Source organism: Mesoplodon densirostris, chromosome 2 (genome assembly GCF_025265405.1).
Source record: "Mesoplodon densirostris isolate mMesDen1 chromosome 2, mMesDen1 primary haplotype, whole genome shotgun sequence".
Taxonomy (NCBI): domain Eukaryota; kingdom Metazoa; phylum Chordata; class Mammalia; order Artiodactyla; family Ziphiidae; genus Mesoplodon; species Mesoplodon densirostris.
Genome location: NC_082662.1, coordinates 92366800 through 92388633, shown reverse-complemented (window position 1 = coordinate 92388633; position 21834 = coordinate 92366800).

Here is a 21834-nt window from a genome sequence, read left to right as displayed (position 1 = left end):
AGACGTTTATTAACCTAATTTTGTTGAAATGAAAGAATTGGTTGAATTACAAAATGTAAGATTATCAGAAAGAGAAAAATTGATGAGTAGTGCTTTCAATGGTTCCTCTTTGTAGCAATTGGAGATGCAGAAAAAGTATATCTCTCCTGATTATATTCTTCCCGAAAGGACTGTTTGCTGGTCCTCAAGTATGCCATGAGCTTAATGCCTCTGAGAATGTACTATTGAGGCAGTTAAGAAGGACACTGTTCAATGTTCTATCAAGACCCAGCTAAAATTTCATTTCTATTACATTTTCTCATCTTTATACTCCAGACTCACCACTCAGCAGAATTATTTGCTTCCTTCTATATGGCCTCATGATGTTTGGTTTATTCCTCTATTACAATACTTATGGTATGGCTAAGTAACTACTTGTATATTTTGCACATATATGCCTGTCTCTCTGAAGATTGTGAGCTCTTACCAATAATGGTAAGGTCTCATAAATTATCAATATCAACCATTTATCAATAAGTTAATTCAAATGCCATGATGCTATTTTTAATTAACTGGCTAGCTAGCTAATTAATTACTTACATTTACTGACCCTAATCTGAGCTCTATGCCAACATTTACAACAGCTATTTGACATCTCCTTGCAGGTATGTCAGAAGTACCTCAAATTTAATATATCCAAAAATAAATTCATGGGCTTCCAGTCCCTGACATAAACTTGGCTTAATATCTTCTGCCCCAGTGAGTATTACCATCCATCCAGTTGTGTTAGCTAGAAACCTAGAAGTCACTCTTGACACCTTCTCCTTTATCACCTCCATTTTTCTTGATTTTATCTGCTAAATTTGATATCTTTGAGTCATTCCAGTTTTTGCCATTTCCACCACCCCACCCTAATGCAAACAACAGCACCACAAGTGGGTTTAGGAGAGGTAAGTTAAAGACAATAATTTAAAAGTAACATATGAACAGAGTTATAGGGTTTGCTGATGAAAAACGAATTTTAAAAAAATACAAGATGTTAATCACAGAATACCCACCCATTATGATTAATCAATAAAGATATGAGAGTGGCCTCCAAAAGTGCGTCCCTCATGACAGCCCCTCCCAAAGAATGTCTTTAGAAGGATAGCTGTGCAATTGGCTTTATTTGGCCTATTAATGAACACTGAATTCCAATTGTGGAATGGACTATTGTTTAGAGAGAGAGAGGGAATCCTATACACCTCATAACAGGAGAGGTTTTATGAGAAGAAAAGAAAGATTGAGACTTCAGCATTTCTGTGTTTTTCCTCTAATGAGTCTTCTTTAAGATTATCGAATTCTCTTACCTGCAGTTTGAACCGTAGCCACATTTTCCTTTGTTAGCCAGAGGTCCCAGGATGAGGAATAATCTGTCTTGCAGGAACTCACCATCCAGTGGGGAAGAGAGACGTATAAAGCATTTTCTGTAATAGGATATGAAAAGATTATGTATAGGCAGTGGCTTAAGATAGTCAAAGACCAAAAGGATGCAAACTATGCCTTCTCTTTTCCCTTTATTTCATATAAACTATATTAATTGTGTTTGAATAAATCTGTCCACTTTCAATTACATGCTCTTTTCACTAAATGACCAAAATAGACATTTGAAGAACTACAAATGGCCATTCAAAATATCAGGGCCTTTCATTGATATTAGTTGTTCTAGGTTAAATAAATAAGCTACCACCTGCAGACTCAAACTTTCCAAACCTAATTTATATTTAATGTTGAATGGCTTCACTAGCTAAAGAAGACAGAGCTCTGGCAGGGGTTCCAAAGGGAAAAAAAGAATATTTGAATATTGAAAGGCAAATAGATGTTTCCCAAGAATGGAAGGCAAGGCTGAAGTATTACCAGTAGGAGAATAGTTCTATGAATTGGAGTGATAAGTGACCTAATTCTGTAGGTCAAGACCAAATTGTAGAGCTTTACATGACACATTAGAGAGTTTTAATTTCATCTTATAATCAAAGAGCTAAAAGGGGATTTCAAAAAGATTTTTGTTTTAGTGAGATACCATGGTAGCACTGTGAAGTTTAGACTGGAATGGAAAAAGGATGAAAACAAAAAATTCCAAGAAAAATCCTGAAAAGGTTTTATGTAAAACTGGGATTGTGTTGAATCGAGAGATGGCAGATTAAAGAAAGAACCATGAAGTAAAATGGACAGAATTTGGTGAGTGGTATGAGAAATATAAAAGTTTAATAACTGTGATTCAAAGCTTGATGGTAGACAGTGATACCGTTAACTGAGATAAAGAGTACAAGAACAGGAACAGACTTTGGAGGTGGTGGTAATGAGAAATCATGAGCACTTTGGTACCTGTAGTATTTGAGGAAACTGAGGTATATTCAAGAAGCAATTAGATGTTAAGTATACAAAAATTTCAAGACTGAAGACATAGATTTGCGAGACATCAATACATGGAAGATAGTTAAGAGCACTGGGTAAAATGAGGTTCTCCTGGTATATATATATAAATGACCAAAACCTTTGGAACTCCAATGGGTAAGAAGCCTCCAGCAAGATGAACAGAGCACTAATGGTTAGACATCTAGGAAAAAAAGTCAGAAGGGGGAACTGTCTTAGAAACCAAGAGTGAAAAAAATTTTAATACCCAGGGAATGGGTAATAGCAGTAAAAAGTGTACATGGAAGTCAAGTAGTGCTGAAGACAAGTTATCAAAGATGGTAATCATGAGTTTATTAAAAACTTTAGTGTTTCCATAAAGCAGCTTATTTAGGCAGGTTAAATTAAAAAACAGATGTCAAGTAGGTTTAACCATTCAATAGAATCTTACTTGTACAAGGAATAAGAGATATAGGGTCATAACTTGGTAAGAAATAACCCAGGGTAATAGTGTTTTGGATGAGAGATTATTTTTTATAAACTGGGTTAATCTCCATTTCCTAATTCCAGAATAGCTGAGGTGGCATCATGATAATATTCAGCAAACCTATGGATACGTGAATTCTGCCTTGATCTAACCAATTCTTTTTCCCTTTGAATTCCCAGTGGAGACAGAGGGACCACAGCAGCAAAAGAATTTAACATTCTTCTTATAAACTAAGATTTCAATCTTAGATTCTTAGAATTTTAGCATGCCAAAATGAACCACATGGAGAATTTATTTTATATATTATTTGGTCTAAATGAAACAGCCTCATAATGAAGCAGACTAAATGGTCGGCTCATTCTTCCTTACCTCTCCCCCATCTCCAGCAATCAAACTGAGTTTGGTAAGCAGTAAGGTCACACATCCCCACAACACAGTGCATTCTGATCCAAAACGTAACCAGGAGACGGCAACTTCCATAAAGGAACAACCTTGAAAATAGTCACACTTAGCTATCTGACATCATCTGAAAATAACACTTATTAGCATGGTACCCAATAAAATGTTTTAAATTTTGACTAATCTATATTACGCACTCTTCCTCCTTTAGGGTGGAATAAAGAGGGTGGGCCCACTCTTTGAGAAGGAGTCAACTGTTATCTACTAACTAAACTTCAGAAACATTGTTATTTACCTTTTATTTAGTTTACCTTTATGTTAGGACACATTTAGTTTGAAATATTTAAAGCAGAGTTGTTGCTTTTAGGTTAAAGTCATTATTGACCCTCAAGGTAAGAACTCATCTTAGGGAAGCTATAAAATTATTAAGGGAAGTTTTAAACCTAAATTAAAACATTTTAGTGTGCGTGTTCTTTACAAGGAAGGAAAATTATTACATGTCTTTAGAAATGGAATGAAATTCACTTTGATTTCACAATAATCATATACACCCATCTATACTATCAAATTTTACACATTTACTGATGTTACTTCTAAAATAAAAACCACACCAAGAAATTATACATTCCTACATCTAAATTTGAAATAAATCTTTTTACAATGAAAGTGGACAGGTTTATTTAATTCTGTCATATTAGATAGAAAAGCAATTTGCTTTTTGGCTACAACTCTGTTCAAATGGGTAGGCAATTTGATCAGTTTTGTTTTTTTTTTAACATCTTTATTGGAGTATAATTGCTTTACAATGGTGTGTTAGTTTCTGCTTTATAACAAAGTGAACCTTCTTAATTACAAAAGAAATAGTGTTATAATTAAAATAATTTAAAATGGAAATCCAAAGTCATTTTAAAATTTATGCTAGAATATATATTTTAATAGTTATACTTAAATATGAATGCATCCTAGGAATAAACCTCATTTTAAAGAAAATAACACTATAATTCATGAAGATTAAAGTAGGAAGAAGCCAGAAAGCTGAACAATTTCCCCTACTTTCTTAAGGCTCAACTAATCCTTCATCTGCCCCCAAAGGCTGCTCTTAAAGACTCTCCCTAGAACCTAGAATCTGAACTGGTTGTTTCCTACTATCTGTATATGTATTTGTCACTCTCTTACTTACCTTTCTTACCTAGTTAGGGACTAAAATAGGGCTAAATGTGTTGGACACACAGATCACAGTGCCTGCTGGGCCCAGCATCCTCTCTGCCTGCTCACAGATGTCTCTGAAGGGCAAAAATATTAGACTGCGTTTTTGCCCAGGGTTAGCCACATATTGGATTGAAATGAGTATCTGATTTATAGGTTGGATGAAACAGCCTGGCCAAAAATGGTCTGATCAAATAGGATCAATTGAAATTTGATAAACCAAAATTTTTGTTTCCTTCCAGAATTTAGACTACAGATTACAAAGGGGTTTGACTAATTCATAGCAGGACGAGGCAGAAAGGACACACAGGGAGAAGCAGAGATATCATGGAAGAGCACTCTTCTAGAACAAAGATCTGCAAATTTTTTTTTTGTATAGGGACAGATAGCAAATATTTTAGGCATTGCAGGACATATGGTATCTGTTGCAACTAGTCAACTCTGCCATTGCAGTGAGAATGCAGACATGAACAAATATGTAAGCAAATGAATGTGGCTGTGTTCCAATAAAAATTTGTTTACAAAAACAGGTGATGCACCAAATTTGGCCAACAAGCCATAGTTTGCCAATTCCTGTTCTAGACTACTGTTGTCCAGTAGAAATATTATATGAGCCATGTATCTTATTTGACATTTTCTACTAGCCACATTAAAAAGTTAACATAGGTGAAATTAATTTTATTAATATATTTTATTTAACCTAATGTGTCCAAAATGCTGTCATTTTAACATGTCATTAATTTTAAAGATTATTGAGAAATTTTGCATTTTTTAATACTAAGTCTTGGAAACTCAGTATGCATTTTACCCTTAAAGCACCTCTCAGTTTAGACTAGGCATTTCAACTAAACATAACTTTTCAGTTTAGACTCAACATGTTTCAAGTGCTGAAAAGCCACCACTTACTAGTGTCTATCATATTGAACTATGTAGCTATAGACCATAAAAGAGACTGTGAGAGTAGCCAGTCTCCTGTGAAGCCCAGAGTCCTTATGGATTTCAGTTGCAGCATTCTTAAAAAATATTGTCTGGGAAGATCTTGTATTTGGCAGCCCAAAGAGTCTCACCTAAAGTGTGAATAGATAAATGAATGAACGAACAATGGGACAAATGCTGTTAAGTGCATAGATCATCCCAACCTATATGTATTTTATGCAACTTAGTGTTTTCATCATTTTTTAAAGTGAAAATTTTGTGAGAAAGGGGGTTTTGTCCTGCATATGTTTGTGATTCAGTAGCTCTCCTATACTTTTTATTTCATTCCATGGAGATGTTCAATAACTGTTTTTTGAATAAGCATTGAATGTTATAGTCATTATATTCACCATCTACTCACAAAAATGTGTGTTGCTTTAAAATAAATTATTGAGCCATAATACAGAACTGTATTAAATAGCAGGTAACTAAAACAAGAAAAATGAAATAACTCAAGTATTCGATAAATTAGTCAAGAAGTACCTATATGTAAACAAGTCAGTCCAGTATAGAAGCAAGGAAGGAATCAGAGAGGCAGTCTTTCTTGAGCTGTCCTAAAAGCTAGGTAGGTGTTTCTTAGGCAGATCAGCTGTTTATGGTGGTAAATAGTGCAGCCCAGGTACTGTTTAAGCAACGCTTTATAATCAAGGGAACCAGGGAGAAAGTTAATTTTTTTAAAAAAAGATAGATAACTATTAACTAGATAAATGTTGGGTATTTTTTAAAGACCCACCAATCATTTATTTGACAAATATTTACTGGGTACCTGTTTTTTTAAAATTAATTTTTATTGGAGTATAGTTGCTTTACAATGTTGTGTTAGTTTCTACTGTACAGCAAAATGAATCAACCATACATATATGGATATCCCCTCCCTTTTGGACTTCCTTCCCATTCAGGTCACTGCAGTGAATTAAGTAGAGCTCCTGTGCTATACAGTATGTTCTCATTAGTTATCTATTTTATACGTAGTATCAATAGTGTATATATGTCAATCCCAATGTCCCAATTCCTCCCACCCCCCTCCCTTTCCCCCTTGGTATCCATACATTTGTTCTGTATGTCTGTGTCTCTATTTCTGCTTTGCAAATAGGATCATCTAAACCATTTTTCTAGATTCCACATATATGAGTAAAATATTTTTGTGATTTGAAGAAATTTAAATAGCTACATATTTTAGCTTTACTTCAAATAAACAATTATTCCAATTAATACCCCTAATTATAACTTCTATCCAAGGATAGAAAAATGGAAAACTATTATCCCCATAAAACTTAGATATCTGTTTCAGCAAAGAATCCTTTCACTGTTTGGGACAAAGAAAGTTGAGTTTGAATGGTTTTGCTGACACAAGCTCAAAACATACCCTTATTTTAAAGATTGGAAAAGCTCATAATTTATCATTCTGAATGAACCCTTTATAGATGCAAAATATTTCAAAATCTATCAAGAAGAGAGTGTGTTTGCTAAGGAAATGACACCTCTGAAGTCTTGAATCTGGCTGACCTTTCCTTCTTTTGGATTATTCAAGATAAATGGCTGCAGAGAATGACTAACTGTGGAGAAAAGAAAAGCAGCAGCAGCAGCAGCTAAGAACCTCCAGAATTCTGAGGCACTTGTGAACAGTAGATCATTTCCTTTCACTACAGGAACGCCTGCCAATGTCTGACCATTCTGATGATTATTCAAACTAATCATGAATGATGTATTAAGTCACTCTCTAGCTTATTATGAGGTCTAAGCTGCATGTACCTGGAATATTGAGATAGGAAAGAAACCATTGTATTTCATTTAAAATAATATTTTCCCCAAAGGTGTGTAGACTAATACTTCAGTTTTCCTTCAATATCCTACTGCATAGAAAACAAACTTAAGTTAAAAATAAGTTATAAATTCTCAATAGAGCATTTATAATTGCTAATTCAAAATGTATTCACTTGTCTCATTTGCTCTTCCAAAATATATGTTTGTGGTGGTTGTTATTGATTTTTATTAGAGGAAATTGACTGAAGCAATTTAGAATAGGAAAATTAAGGTGCTAAAAAGCTATGCTTCCAAATAGTTTCTGGCCAAACTGTCAATGTAATATAATCAATTTATTAAGGCTTACTATATGCTAAAGTATCCCCATAGCATATACTGTCATTTAGCCTAAAACAGACTCTGCAGATTAGATTTTCTAGCTTCTTGCTGGGTAAATTAAGAAGCTAGAACATAGAGCTTTTACATAACATTCCTGAGTTGCAGTAACTGGCATATCTGGAATTCATTTATGTACTCAATCAATAAATATTTATTGAATTCCTTTTCTGAGTTTGGCTCTATTCTAAGGGATATAGCAATGAACAAACCAGAGAAAGCCCCTTGTTCTTAGAGGACACTCTGGTAGACAGAAGTTGTCAATTAAAAATAAATACAATGAAATATTATCACTAGCAATAGGGGTTGGTAAGGTGAGAAATCTATCCAGGTGGAGATAATGGTAAAAATCGTAAATGGTTTGTGATTTTTATACACTGAGGTTATGCTGCGCCTCTCTGTTAAAATGATGTTTGAGCAGAAATGTGAAGCAAGCAAGAGAGTACATGTACCAAGACAAAGAAAGCAAGGTGCTTAGTGGTGAATCTTGTTGGTGTATTCAAGGAACACCAAAAGGACAAGTATGCTTGAAGAGGACAGGAGAGTAATCAGAGATGATATTAGAAAGGTCATTGGAACAAGATCCCAAATGGTCTTAAACACAGTAAGCAGATTTTAGATCAAATCCTCAGTAAAACTACAGCCATCAAAGGCTTTTAACAGAGTGACTGGATCTAAACTATTATTCTAAAATGATTGCTCTTTATACTTTGTAGAGAATAGAGTATAACAGGAGATGTAGGGGTCAAAAAATAGAAATCTGTGTTAATATGAATTTGTCTAGAGGGCTGGCAGTCAAAGTACGAGAAAGGTTTTGATTTTGAAAATATTTTGAAAATATGGCCAACATCATAACTAAGAATACATAATTAATTGAATCTTTATTGCCACTTATAATCTTTGTAACTTTGCCTTGCAAATGACAGCTACTCTAAAATATAAAAGTTGAATGAATCAAGTAATTTCTAAAGAAATTTTTTTATTATTTATTTACTTATTTGCTTACTGGCTTGATTGACTGTTTATTTAAAGGTATGAAACCAAATGAAGTCCTAACATTACTGACTTGCTTGACACCCTTGCAAACTGCCTCTGTTGTGCAAATTACATCCCTTTGTCTCAGGACTTTCATTAAAAAAATGTATCTCCCTACCTCCCTTACATTCATCACATTCACCAAATTCCCTCTCTGTAACACACATTTATTTCAAGAAAGAAACACATCCTCTCATCCTACTTTTCTTTTTATTTTTCTGCTTCTTTTTCTTTTTTTTTTCGGGAAGTCTGTTGGCTGCTCAAAATAACAATACCAAATTAATTAACTTGTATGCACCAAAAAACAAAAACTTGGTAATTAAGAACAATGAATATGATTGGGATTGACATATATACACTAGTATGTATAAAATAGATAGCTAATAAGAAAGTGTTGTATAAAAAAAATAAACAAAATAAAAGTCAAAAAGAACAATGAATATGGATGTGGAATACCTAAATTCAATTCCCAGCCCTTACTGGCTTTGAGACCATGAAACAAGTTACCATATCTTTTCTACCCCTGTTTCCTCATCTGGAAAATTGAGATGACATTAGTAGTGTTTATCTCAAAAGAGTGTTGTGAGAATCAAATAACTTAATATATGTTAAGCAGTTAAAATTGTGTCCAACACAATAGTATTGTTTGTGTCATGGTCATCTTCACAGTTGCAGAGGGAATCAATTCATTGTTTTTCAAATGATAGGCATTTGATAAATATCAGATCAAATTGGATTCTTGTTGACACTGCTTCATTGCTTTTCACTGCAATACTTGGGTGGTTTGCAAGGTTTGAGAATGATGCTGACCAAGTTACTAAATTGAGACCAGATGACAGTACCAAGAATACACAGCAGGCATTTTCTGAAAGAAGAAGAGTATCAGAAGTGTCACTCCTACAATACTAAAATTTTGGAAGATTCCATTTTTAATAATTCCAGACTCTCGCCTTGTCCCTGACTCAAGACTATCAACAGGAAGCACACTCCATTACAATCCATTCCATTATAATCACAATCTTCCTTTACGCTAGTATTTTTGTTTTTTTAAATTTTGTTTGTTGATGTTGTGTTTATTGTTTTTGTTTTTAAAATCATTTTATTGGGATAAAATCAATATACAATAATACATATTTTAAGTGTACAGTTTTATAAGTTGTATAAGTTTTGACATGTGTATTCCCTGATAAAACTATCACCACAATCAAGATAAAGAATACATCTATCACCTTGCAAAATTTCCTCAGGCCCCTTGGTAATCCCTTTTTCCCATCCCTTCCAGACCTTCCCCTGAGAAACCACTGACCTGCTTCCTATAGCTATAGATTACTTTGTATTTTCAAAAATTGTATATAAAGGGAATCATATCATATATACTCTTTTGTCTGGCTTTTTTCACTCAGCATTATTATTTTTAGATTCATTCACATTGTTGTGTTTATCAACAGTTAATTCCTTCTTCTAAGTAGTACACCATTGTAAGGACATACTATAATTTATCCATTCACCTGTTGATGAAAATTTGTGTTTCCAGGTATTGGCTATTTCAAATAAATCTGTTATGAATATTCATGTACAAGTCTCTGAACTGGACACATGCTTTCATTTCTCTTGCATAAATACCTAATAGTAGAATGACTAGATTATATAGTATGTGTATGTTTATTTTTTTCTTCAAAGTGGTTTTGCCATTTTAGATTTTCACCAGCCATGTATGAGTGTTCCAATTCTTCCACATTCTTGCCAATATTTGACATGGTCAATCTTTATAATTTTAGACATTCTACTAGGTATGTAGTGATATCTCATTGTGGTTCTAATTTACATTTCTCAATGACTAATGATGTTGAGCATCTTCTCTAGCCTCTGATAGTTCCTCACATGCACTGATGCAAGCGCTGATCAATATCTGCCGAATACTTGAGGGGCACCTTTACAAATCTATACATCTCTCTCTCTGTGCAACCCTCTCTTCTACAGAACTCAACTTAGCAAGCTCTAATCTTCCAAGATTCTCAGTATCCTCTACTCAGCTCAAGGAGTCCACTGGACTCCTCCTGGGTTTCCCCTTCTCTACAATCTGGAAACTCTGACAACAATAAACGGGTGTAATTTTAGTCTTCATCCTCTTTCTTCCCTGTCTCTTTGAGATCATTATTCTTTGTTACCTGATATCCAATGTTGTTAAAATCATTGTTTCACATATTTTGCCCAACTTTAAAATTTATCAGAAGATTTATCAAATCTGTTCATACGACTCCAACTTAGTCAGAAACTGAAGTTCCCTTTTTTGCTCTTATGGTCTACTGTTATATATCTATTAGATCCTATATCACAACCAGACTTGCATTATTGTGTGTTTTTGTGTTTTTTCATTATGAGCACTGGATTCACATAAAGTTATAATACCAGGTAATCTATCAGTTATGTGACCTTAGGCAAGTAACTTTACTTCTATGAATCTCTTATTTTTAATTATAAAATTAAGATAATCATATTTTACATGATATATAATATCATATTATTAAGATAATCATTCTTATGATAGAGTGAGCTTTATATTGTATAAGGCATATATATGTTCTGCATAGTAACTGGAACATAGTTAATATTTAATTATCATATATTTTAATACATGATCATCAACAGCATATACCCCAGGTACTACTAATGGTATGTTGGCATGTCTCAGAATGAGGAATGGAGGAAGATGGACAGATGAACATGTGAAATCAAAATAGAAGAGTTAGATTCATTCACTCTTGCTTAGAAATGATTTTCTCAACGAACCAGCCTCCTTCTTTAAACAGTGCTTGAGCAGGCACTACTTAAGTTTGTCTCTCATTCTTTCCTTATTTCTTCTGACCAACCTCCATCACCCACTCCTTTCAATTTCTCTATCTTTTTTTAGATTATTAATACAATAAATTTATAAGCAATTCTTACAGAATTAAGAACTTTTACATATAAATTTCTATGTGTATGTTCTGATCCATAATAAGTTGATATTATCATTTCATTCTCAGAGCTTATTTTTCTAGGTATTGGCAGATATTATATATAATTTATGTGCAATAATGAAATATAAAATAGAAGTAGCTAGAGATTCTTTAAAGACATTGACATCGGAAATCTAGCCACTCTTTTATTACTGAGAATAGTAGGAAGATAACTTTCAATGAAATATTGTGTTGGGGTTACTTTACCATAAATTATTAGGCAATGCTGCAAGGGGCAAAACTCTTATCTTAATTATAAGCTTAGGGTAGTAATATGATGCAAATAAATTTTCTTTCTAGAGTTTTACGAATTTAACCAGATATGGTGTTGTTAAATATACCAATACACAGTATCACTGATTCTTCTATGGCTATCCCTATGCAAATACATGTTGAGGGGTATTAGATATGTACATAGATATACAATAGAAAATATATAGATATACAGATATAGATACATATATCTATGTACTTCTTACTTAAGAAAATATTATAATTAAGACTGCTAAATAATATATTTGCAAATTAAGTGATGATAATAAGAAAGAGTGTATCTACAATAGCAGTTCTCTGATCCAGACCTGTTTAATGTTTTGAAAACTACAAGGGAATCATCACGTTTCTCTCTAACTCAGGGTCACTCTTTACATTGAGTTTGTATATTTTCTGAAGACTTAGATACCTGAAATTACTGCTCTATATCAGTTGATACTTGTATATGTGTTCCAGTGTGTTCAACCAGAGATGCAGAACCAATAGGAGGTAAATAAGAGATTTATTGCAACAAATTCTCTATACACAATCATGGGATGGCTAGGCAAGCCCAGAATCTGTCAGACAGGCTATCAAGAAGAGTAGGCTGAAACTCACAGCATAGGCTGAAGCTACTATCCACAGGTGGAATTTCTTCTCTCAGGTAAGCCTCAGCTCTATTTTTAAAAAATTCTTTCAACTGCTTGGTTTAGGCCCACCCGGATTATTAGGGATAACCTCCCATATTTAAAGTCAATTGATTATGAGCTACAATCACATATACTTTCACATATATTGTTACTTTCACAGTAATACCTAGATTTCTGTCTGACTGAATAACTGGGGACTGTAGCCTAGCTGAGCTGACACATTCAAAAGACCATCACAATGCTCCAGTGTCCTATTAGGGGACATGGGACTAAAAAGCTGAGGGTTTGCCAATCCTGCACGTTTCTGAGCTCAGACATCCATAGATAATTTCTATCCTAAGGTGCTGTAAGTGTCCAAGTTCTAAGCAGTTGCTTTCATCTGTCACTGTTATTAACCAAAGAGGAAAATACGGTCTAATTGCTAAAAGACTAAAGGTCATTCTTAATTTTTTCCCTCTTTTTTCTAAGAACAAAGCAAGAATGGAAGTGCAATTTCTTCTAATGTAATGCTATTATTCAAAGATCTCTCTCCAGTAATTTATTCATTAACTGTGGGAGGAAAATAATTTCAGAGCCCTCATATTGTACCACATGCATCAAAGAACAGTTCACCCTATGGCTACCAATTATGACAGGCAATTGTCTAGTAGTAATTGGAAAAATCATAGAAGGTTCATAAAACAATGGATCTGTAAATGTTCCATAGAGTGATCATATGGGTTACTGTTATAGGAACAGAGAAAGATGAAAGATGTGTCATGCGGATACACAGAAGGAAATAACAACTATAGAAAACCATTTGCCCCGGTGTGAATATATAAATACATTAGGAGGAAACACTTAGTAACATCTCCCTGGAACTCAAGATGTGACATCAATTACAAAAAAACTCAATTCTTAATTTTCAGTGATGTGGAGAAGGGTCAGGGGTGGGGAAGGCTTTAAACTGTTTTTGTTGTTGTCTTATTTTGTTTTTGTTTTTACATAAACTCTCCACTTATTAAACTGAAATGTTATAGAACTACAATATACCACTAACCCTTGGCCTGACCTTCTTATCCTGGAGTCTTTAGATATATAGGGTATCCCTGAATATGTCTCAAAAGTGTTTCTGAAAGAACACTCTAATTTTGTATGTGTGCATGTCTGTGTTGTTTCCTGGGGAGAAAACTACCACTTTCTTTAGCTTTCCAAGTATTCTATTACCCTAGGTTATTAAGACACACTCTGAGTACAAGCCAATACTCATAGCTAGGCATCTGTAACTGTAATCCAAAATACTTAAGTTTAAAATCCCTGTGACCTGGGGTGTGATTTCATCTCTCTTAACTTTGATTTTCACACCTACAAAATTGGGATGAAAATATTTTCTTGAAAGGGTTATTGTGAAAAATAAATAAGAGGATGAATATGAATGTGGTAAATTAGAAAGTGTTTTATTCAATACATGAGTTAGTTTTACTGCTATCTTTTTAAGGGTAAGAGAGTATAGCTCTTGTCTTCTACTTAGCTCTTTCTAACAGCCTGGAAGTATTACTCAGGCTGATACAAGTGCTCTAATTTGAACCAAAGCTGTACTTCAGTTTTAACAAATGTTGCTTATACTTTAACTTAGGTATATTTTTACCCCTTGGTAGATTATAACTTCTGAAATATCATATACTTTCTAAAAGTTTTTAATATGTTCCTAGGATTTTAACTTTTCAGTTTTTGGAATTTTCCTTTTTTTATAACCTTGCTGTCATGAACTTACACTCAAGTTTGTAAATAAAGTGCTTAAAAAAGAGTGTGATTTAGATCTATAGTGTTTTTTTTTTTTTAAGGATTTTTTTTTCTTTTTGGCTGTGCCGGGTCTCCGGTGCGTGGGTCCTCCCTAGCTGTGGCGAGCGGGGGCCACTCCTCGCTGTGGTACATGGGCCTCTCACCACGGTGGCCTCTCTTGTCATGGAGCACGGGCTCCAGGCGCACGGACTTCAGTAGTTGTGGCACATGGGTTTCAACAGCTGAAGCTCACAGGCCCCAGAGCACAGGCTCAGTAGTTTGGCACATGGGCCCCACTGCTCCGTGGCGTGTGGGATCTTCCCAGACAAGGGCCCGAACCCACGTCCCCTGCGCTGGCAGGAGGACTCCCAACCACTGTGCCACCAGGGAAGCAGGACCTGTACCATGTATAACCATCTCTGTAGGCACAACATATCTGACCATTAATGCGCAATGAACACATTTGTTGGATGAACAAGTGAATGCAAGAAGCTACTTTCAAAATATTCTGCTAATATAAATTACATTTACTTCCCTATATAATTTCTTTATCCAATTTTAGTTCCCAAAGAAGTCTGTAAGCAAACAAATAAACAAAAAAGCAATTGAATTAGTTTCTTGGGAATAAAATTTTTAAGCGATTTAGTATATGAACTGTGATCTTTCTCTTCACCTGGCCATAGTACTGGATGGTGTTTGTGCCAGTTGTGAACTGCCTTACTTTCTAAAGAAGCTTTTGGGTTGTTGGGGTTTTTTTGCGGTACGCGGGCCTCTCACTGTTGCGGCCTCTCCCATTGTGGAGCACAGGCTCCAGACGTGCAGGCTCAGTGGCCATGGCTCACGGGCCCAGCCGCTCCACGGCATGTGGGATCTTCCCAGACCAGGGCACGAACCCATGTCCCCTGCATCGGCAGGCGGACTCTCAACCACTGCGCCACAAGGGAAGCCCTGTTTTTTTTTTTAAAGCATGGCAGGAATTTTACAAGATGAGGCCTACCTTGGCATTATAATTTATAAAAGAAATACTAAAATTAGGACAATATAACAAAACAAGGACAGAAAGAAACAACTGTCTCTCTGGTACCAGTCTCTCAACAAGGACTCCAGGCAATTTACCCTAGATAGAAAAAGACAAAACATCTGGGATTTATCCTGGCAAATACACTGATTCTCAGCATGGGAGAATGATTTGGATGTATACTTGATAGAGACACTAGAATTCTCTCTAGCCTCAGGGGAACTTGTTACAAATATCCTGAGAGAGGCAGCTGTAAGAAACTGAGAAGGTAAGCCCAATAAGAGTTTCTTCTAATACATTCTAGGGAGCAATATAAGAAACTGAGTGAATGGGAAAACTCAGCAGCGACTCCAAGAACTTGTGTTAAACACAGTGGGCCAAAGCTTCCCTCTCTCTTTAGCAAAAGCAGCATGTGCTGTTATGTGCAAAACACAAGGAATGTTTGTGTTGATGATCTGGATGAGACTAGCAACAGTCAAGTCACCACTTAGTGGCCAAATAAAGGCTGAGTCACAAAACAGGACATGAGGAAACAGAGCAAAGACAACCAAAATGAAAACAGGTGTGTGAAACAGGTGGTGAAAATAAGTTTATGAAATTATAAATACGGAGTTCCAGAATCAGGTATACTAAGTTCAAATCATCTACTACTTACTAGCTGGGTAATGTGGGATAAGATCTTAACCACCCTGCTGTTTACTTTCCTCATGTGTAAATTAGGATAATAATAGCATATATGTCATAGTTTTGTTGTGAGTACTGCATAAGTTCATTTAAAGTATCTGCATATAGTAGGCATGCAATAAACATTACCTATTACTAATATTATTATCATAATGTAAAAACAACCCAAATCTTCCACTACAGGGGCTAAGCTGAGTAAAAACGGCAAAATAATCGATTATAATAATAAGTAGCCATTAAAATTATACATATAATACAAAAGAGTAAAACATCCATTCATCCACTCACCCATCTATTCTCTCATTTTTTACATCTGAATAGCTGTTATACATCAAATACTGTTTAAACATTTCTTTCATAGCTTTCCCTAAATAAAAGAAACCTTGATTTCTCTCAACTCTCCCATCTTCCTAGACTAGGGCATGACGTAGTATGGAATAAAACAAAGACAAAGATACATTTGTCTATATAGAAAGATGACATATATTTTAGAGTTGTCACCTGAATCCGAGTAGCATGAGAGACAGGTTTGAGAAACTAGAAGTATGAGGAGTGATGTTCTAGACAGCAAGGTCCAAAGATAATAGTAAGCTGAAACTAAAGGAAGAAGAACATGGAAAATAAGAAATTTCCTCCAGGACAGGATATAGTTGATGGGAATTTATACAATAATATTTAGTTAATTACCTAATATTCAGTTCCAATTCTTGGTTTGTGTTTTGCAGGGTGCATAGTACACCTTTATTCCTGCCTCTAATCAACATGGCTTTGTCTTAGTGTTGCTTAGGGTAACTGAAGGAGATAGGAATATGTTCCATGTTTGATCAATATGGCACAGAGGGGAGAATGCAATGACGGAGACAAAATATAAGGAGCTTCAGATTTGAAGAGTGCTGGAAAACGGGAGTCAATACCACATATGCCAGATAATTTGCAGAACATCTGAAAAGCTACTGGAATTGCTACTCTCTGAGTAGTGCAACTGAGCCATTTTATTAATAATTAAAGGATAGGATATTCCCATATAGCTGGATGACTAGGGGACTTTTATAAGCATCCACCAAAGTGAGTTTGGTGGACATTTTTGTAAGTTCTTATGTGAAGGTGAGCATACAGAAGAAGTGTTCCTAACTTTGCAGAAGGGATGGTGAGTCTCAGGGAAGGTGCCCAAAGACACAGTGATATTTGAAATATTTTGGGAGATAGGTAGGAATTACTTTGGGGAAAAAATAGTGTAAATAAAATGAACAAAGACTCAGAAACATGAGAAAGCATAAAGGATTTTTTTAGATTATGTTTTATAAAAACAGCTTGTTATAATACATGATTCCTATTTGTTTTATAGGAAAAATTAGAATACAGGTATAAAATTGTTAGAACTTTATAGATATGTGTTACATATAGAAAAATATTTGGAAAAAAATGTGCCTGGGCACATAAGATTATGTTATTTCTAAATTATTTCCAGGCCAAATTGAAAGGGAGTTTCTTTTACTCTATGGCACATAAGTTAAAGAGCCTTCAGATGATTCCATTTCCCAGTCTTTGAGTCTTCTAGCTGAGAGCCCAGACATTATGGAGCAGAAACAATCCATCCTCCAAGTAACCTGTCTCAATGCCTGACCTGTAACAATCATGAAAGATAATACACAGTGTGACTGTTTTAAGCCATTAAGTTCTATGGTAATTTGTCATGTAATCAGAGTGACCAGAAAAATATATTCAAACATTAACAATTAGGACGAATCAAGAAATCCAGGTACATGAGGTTACCATATTTGCAAACTACATATCACAGTTATTATATTTATATTAAAATAGGGTTTACAATAGTCACATCTATTTTTTCACTAAAAGAATATAATACACTAAACACAAATGCCAGTTCTGAAGTCTGACTACCTGGGTATGGAATCTAGCTTGCCACACGCTAGTTGTATGACTTCAGAAGAATTAATTGTCATATGCTTGTCTTTTCATCTATACAACGGGGATAATAATAGTGCCAGCCTCAGAGGATTATGATGAAGGTAAAGAAGATAAATATAAAGTCCTCAAAAGTTGACCGTAACACAGTAAGCACTTATTAACTCACTGAATGTTAGCTGCTATTATTATATTATTCTTTGATTTGTTCAACAATACTGTAAATTAAGTATGAATATTATTCCAACTTTATAGGTAAGGAATTGAAGCTCAAGGATGTTGAATGTTTTGCCCAGGGACATGCAGCTAATAGGTAGCAAAGCTAGACATCAAATCTGAGTTCTGTAACTCCAAATCCTATTTTAAAATGCATACTCCTGTATCTCACAATAGCCTTACTGAATGAGAATGCAAGGTGGGTCCACCAATCTAATTTGAATACCATTTTAGAAGGTTTTAATGCAGAGGAAGGTTTGAAAACCACTGCACCTAGTCAATATAGAGAATATAAGATTTCCGCAAAATTTAAAAATCAGTTTTTTCTTTTTGAAATCTTTACAGCATGGAAAAAACACTCTCTGCACTTTTCATATAAGTAAAATAATCCATGCTAGGCAGATTTTGCCATTAGATGCCCAAGAACATTAACACATTCATGCCCTGTGAAAAACAACAGTTCCATTATTGTAGGTTGCCTTAGTGACCATGTGAGAACAAGAAAATGAGGACATAGGCTGCCTTGTTGCTTTCTGGCAAGGATAAATTGCCATAAGTATTTTGAATTTGTTTACTGGCTTCTCACAGAGTTACAGAAAGTTTCTTATGCCTGCTTTCCTGAAATAGGCCAAACTCACATAACCCAGTGGATTGCCAATTATTATTAGGATAAAATATTAATGAGCTCCCCCAAAGCTATATCAGGGGCACAAGTCAAAACACCTACTTCAGGTTTGATGCACATTTAGTGGCCTACACAGCTATTCTCAAGAAATGTACCCCTTTTTGGCATACTTCCTCTGCCTTGCTCTAGCTCTCCCGTTCCTTCCAGAAAGGAGCTTATACACTCATCTGGAACACCAATTTCTACAACTGGCTATCAGGGGACACCCCCAGATCACCTGGTTCTGATGGCCAGCAGGGCTCATGCTTGTGGCCCTGAGGAGTGTTACTATTTGGCTTTAAAAAAAAAAACTGCTGCCAGAGTGTCTGGCTTCCACTCAGGCTGAATCTAGGTGCTGAAATCATTCCCAATGGGACACTGATAGGTCTTGGCACATTCTCAACTACTGGAAGCTCTTAAAAATATAATAGGCTGTGTGGACAAGGCCTACACAGGGCCACTCCTTTAAGACTAGAAGACGTGGTTGTCTCATCTATTGGATATAAGAAAGCAACATAGAGTAAAGCAAAATGAAGAAAAAAAGGAATATGTCCCAAATAAGAACAAGATAAAATCTCAGGAAAAAAACCAATGAAACTCAGATAATTTATCTGATAAGAGTTCAAAGTAGAGGTCATAAAGATACTCATAAAATTGGGGAGAAGAATGGATGAACACAATGAGAACATCAACAAAGACATGGAAAATATAAGAAAGTACCAAATAGACATCACAGAGCTAAAGAATACAATAGCTGAACTAAAAAATATACTAGATGGTTTCAACAGCAGACTATGTGAAGCAGAAGAGTCAGTCAACTCAAAGCCAAGGCAGTAGAACTCACCCAATGAGAGGAGCAAAAAAAAAAAAAAAAAAAAAAAAAGAATTAAGAAAAGTGAAGATAGCTTAAAAGGCTTATGGAACAACATCAAATGAACTAACATTTGTATTATAGGTCTCCCAGAAGGAGAAGGGAAAGAGAAAGGGGCAGAAATCTTATTTGAAGAGATAATGGCTGAAAACTTCCCTAACGTAGGGAAAGAAACAGACATCCAGATGCAGGAAGCCCAGAAAAGTTGAAAACAAGATGAATCCAAAGCCACCCACTCTGGGCTTCCCTGATGGCTCAGTGGTTAAGAATCCACCTGCAAATTCAGGGCACACAGTTTCAAGTCCTGGTCCAGGAAGATCCCACATGCCATGGAGCAACTAAGCCCATGTGCCACAACTACTGAGCCTGCACACTGGAGCCCGCGATCCACAAGTACTGAAGCCCGTGCATCTAGAGCCTGTGCTCTGCACCAAGAGAAGCCACTGCAATGAGAAGCCCACACACCACAACGAAGAGTAGCCCCTGCTCGCTGAAACTAGAGAAAGCCTGAACGAAGCAATGAAGACCCAATGCAGCCAAAATAAAATAAATAAATAAATTTATTAAAAAAAAAAGACACCCACACAAAGACACTTTATAAATTAAAGACAAGGAAAGAATATTAAAAGCAACAAGAGAAAAACAACTTGTTACATACCGGAGAACCCTCATAAAGCTATCAGCAGTTTTTTCAACACAAGCCCTGCAGGCCAAAGGAATTGGCAGGATATATTCTAAGGGCTGACAGAAAAAAAAAAAATCCAAATAAGAATACTTTACCTAGCAAAGTTATCATTCAGAATTGAAGGAAAGAGACACAGTTTTCCAGACAAGGAAAAGCTAAAGGAGCTTACTACCACTAAACCAACCTTACATAAATATTAAAGGGACTTCTTTAAACTAAAAAGAAAGTATGCTAATTAGTAACAAGAACACATATGAAAGAATAAATCTCACTGGAAAAGTAAACATATAGTAGAGGTAGTGGACTACTTATAAAGCTAGTATAAAGGTTAGAAGACAAAAGCAGTAAAAATAACTATAATTACAATGATTATTTAAGGGATACACAGGATAAAAAGATATAAAACATAACATAAAAACATAAAACATAGGGAGGAGTAAAATTGTTGAGCTTTAGAATGGGATCAAATTTAAGTTGTTATCAACCTAAAATAGATTGTTATAGATATAAGTTGTTTATATGTAAGCCTCATGTTAACCACAAAGCAAAAACCTATAGTAAATGCACAAATGATATAAAGAAAGTAATATAAACATACCGCTAAGGAAAGTCATCAAATCACAAAAGGAGAGCAAGAGAAAAAGAAACAGAGAGGAGCTACAAAAATAGCTAGAAAACAATGAACATAATGGCAATAAACACACACCTATTAATAATTACTTTAAAAGTAAATGGGGTATATTCTCCAACCAAAAGACATAAGGTAGCTGAATGGATTAAAAAATGACCCATATCTATACTGCCTACAAATGAAACACTTTAGATGTAAGGACACACACAGACTGAAAGTGAAGGGATGAAAAAGGTATCCCACACAAAGGGAAACCAAAAGAAAGCTGGAGTAGCTAAACTTACATCAGACAGATAGACTTTAAAACAAGGACTGTAATAAGAGACAAAGAAGGGCATTACATAATGATAAAGGGGACAATCCAACAAGAGAATATAACATTTGTAAATATTTATGCATCTAGCATAGGTGTACCTAAATATATAATGCACATATTAACAGATCGAAAGGGAGAAATAGCAATATAATAATTGTAGGGGACTTTAATACCCTACTTACATCAATGGATAGATCATCTAGACAGAAAATCAATAAGAAAACATCAGCCTTAAATGGCATGTTAGGTCAAATGGACAGATATTTACAGAACATTCCATCCAAAAAGCAACAGAATTCACATTCTTTTCAAGTGCACAGAGAAAAGTTTCCAAGGTAGATTATATGTTAGGCCACAAAGCAAGTCTTGATCAACTTAAGAGGACAGAAATAATATCAAGCATCTTTTCTGACCACAATGGTATAACACTAGAAATTAATTACAAGAACAAAACTGGAAAATTCACAAATATGGGGAGATTAAACAACACATTACAGAACAATCTAGGGGTCAAAGAAGAAATCAAAAGAAAAATTAAAAAGAAAATCTT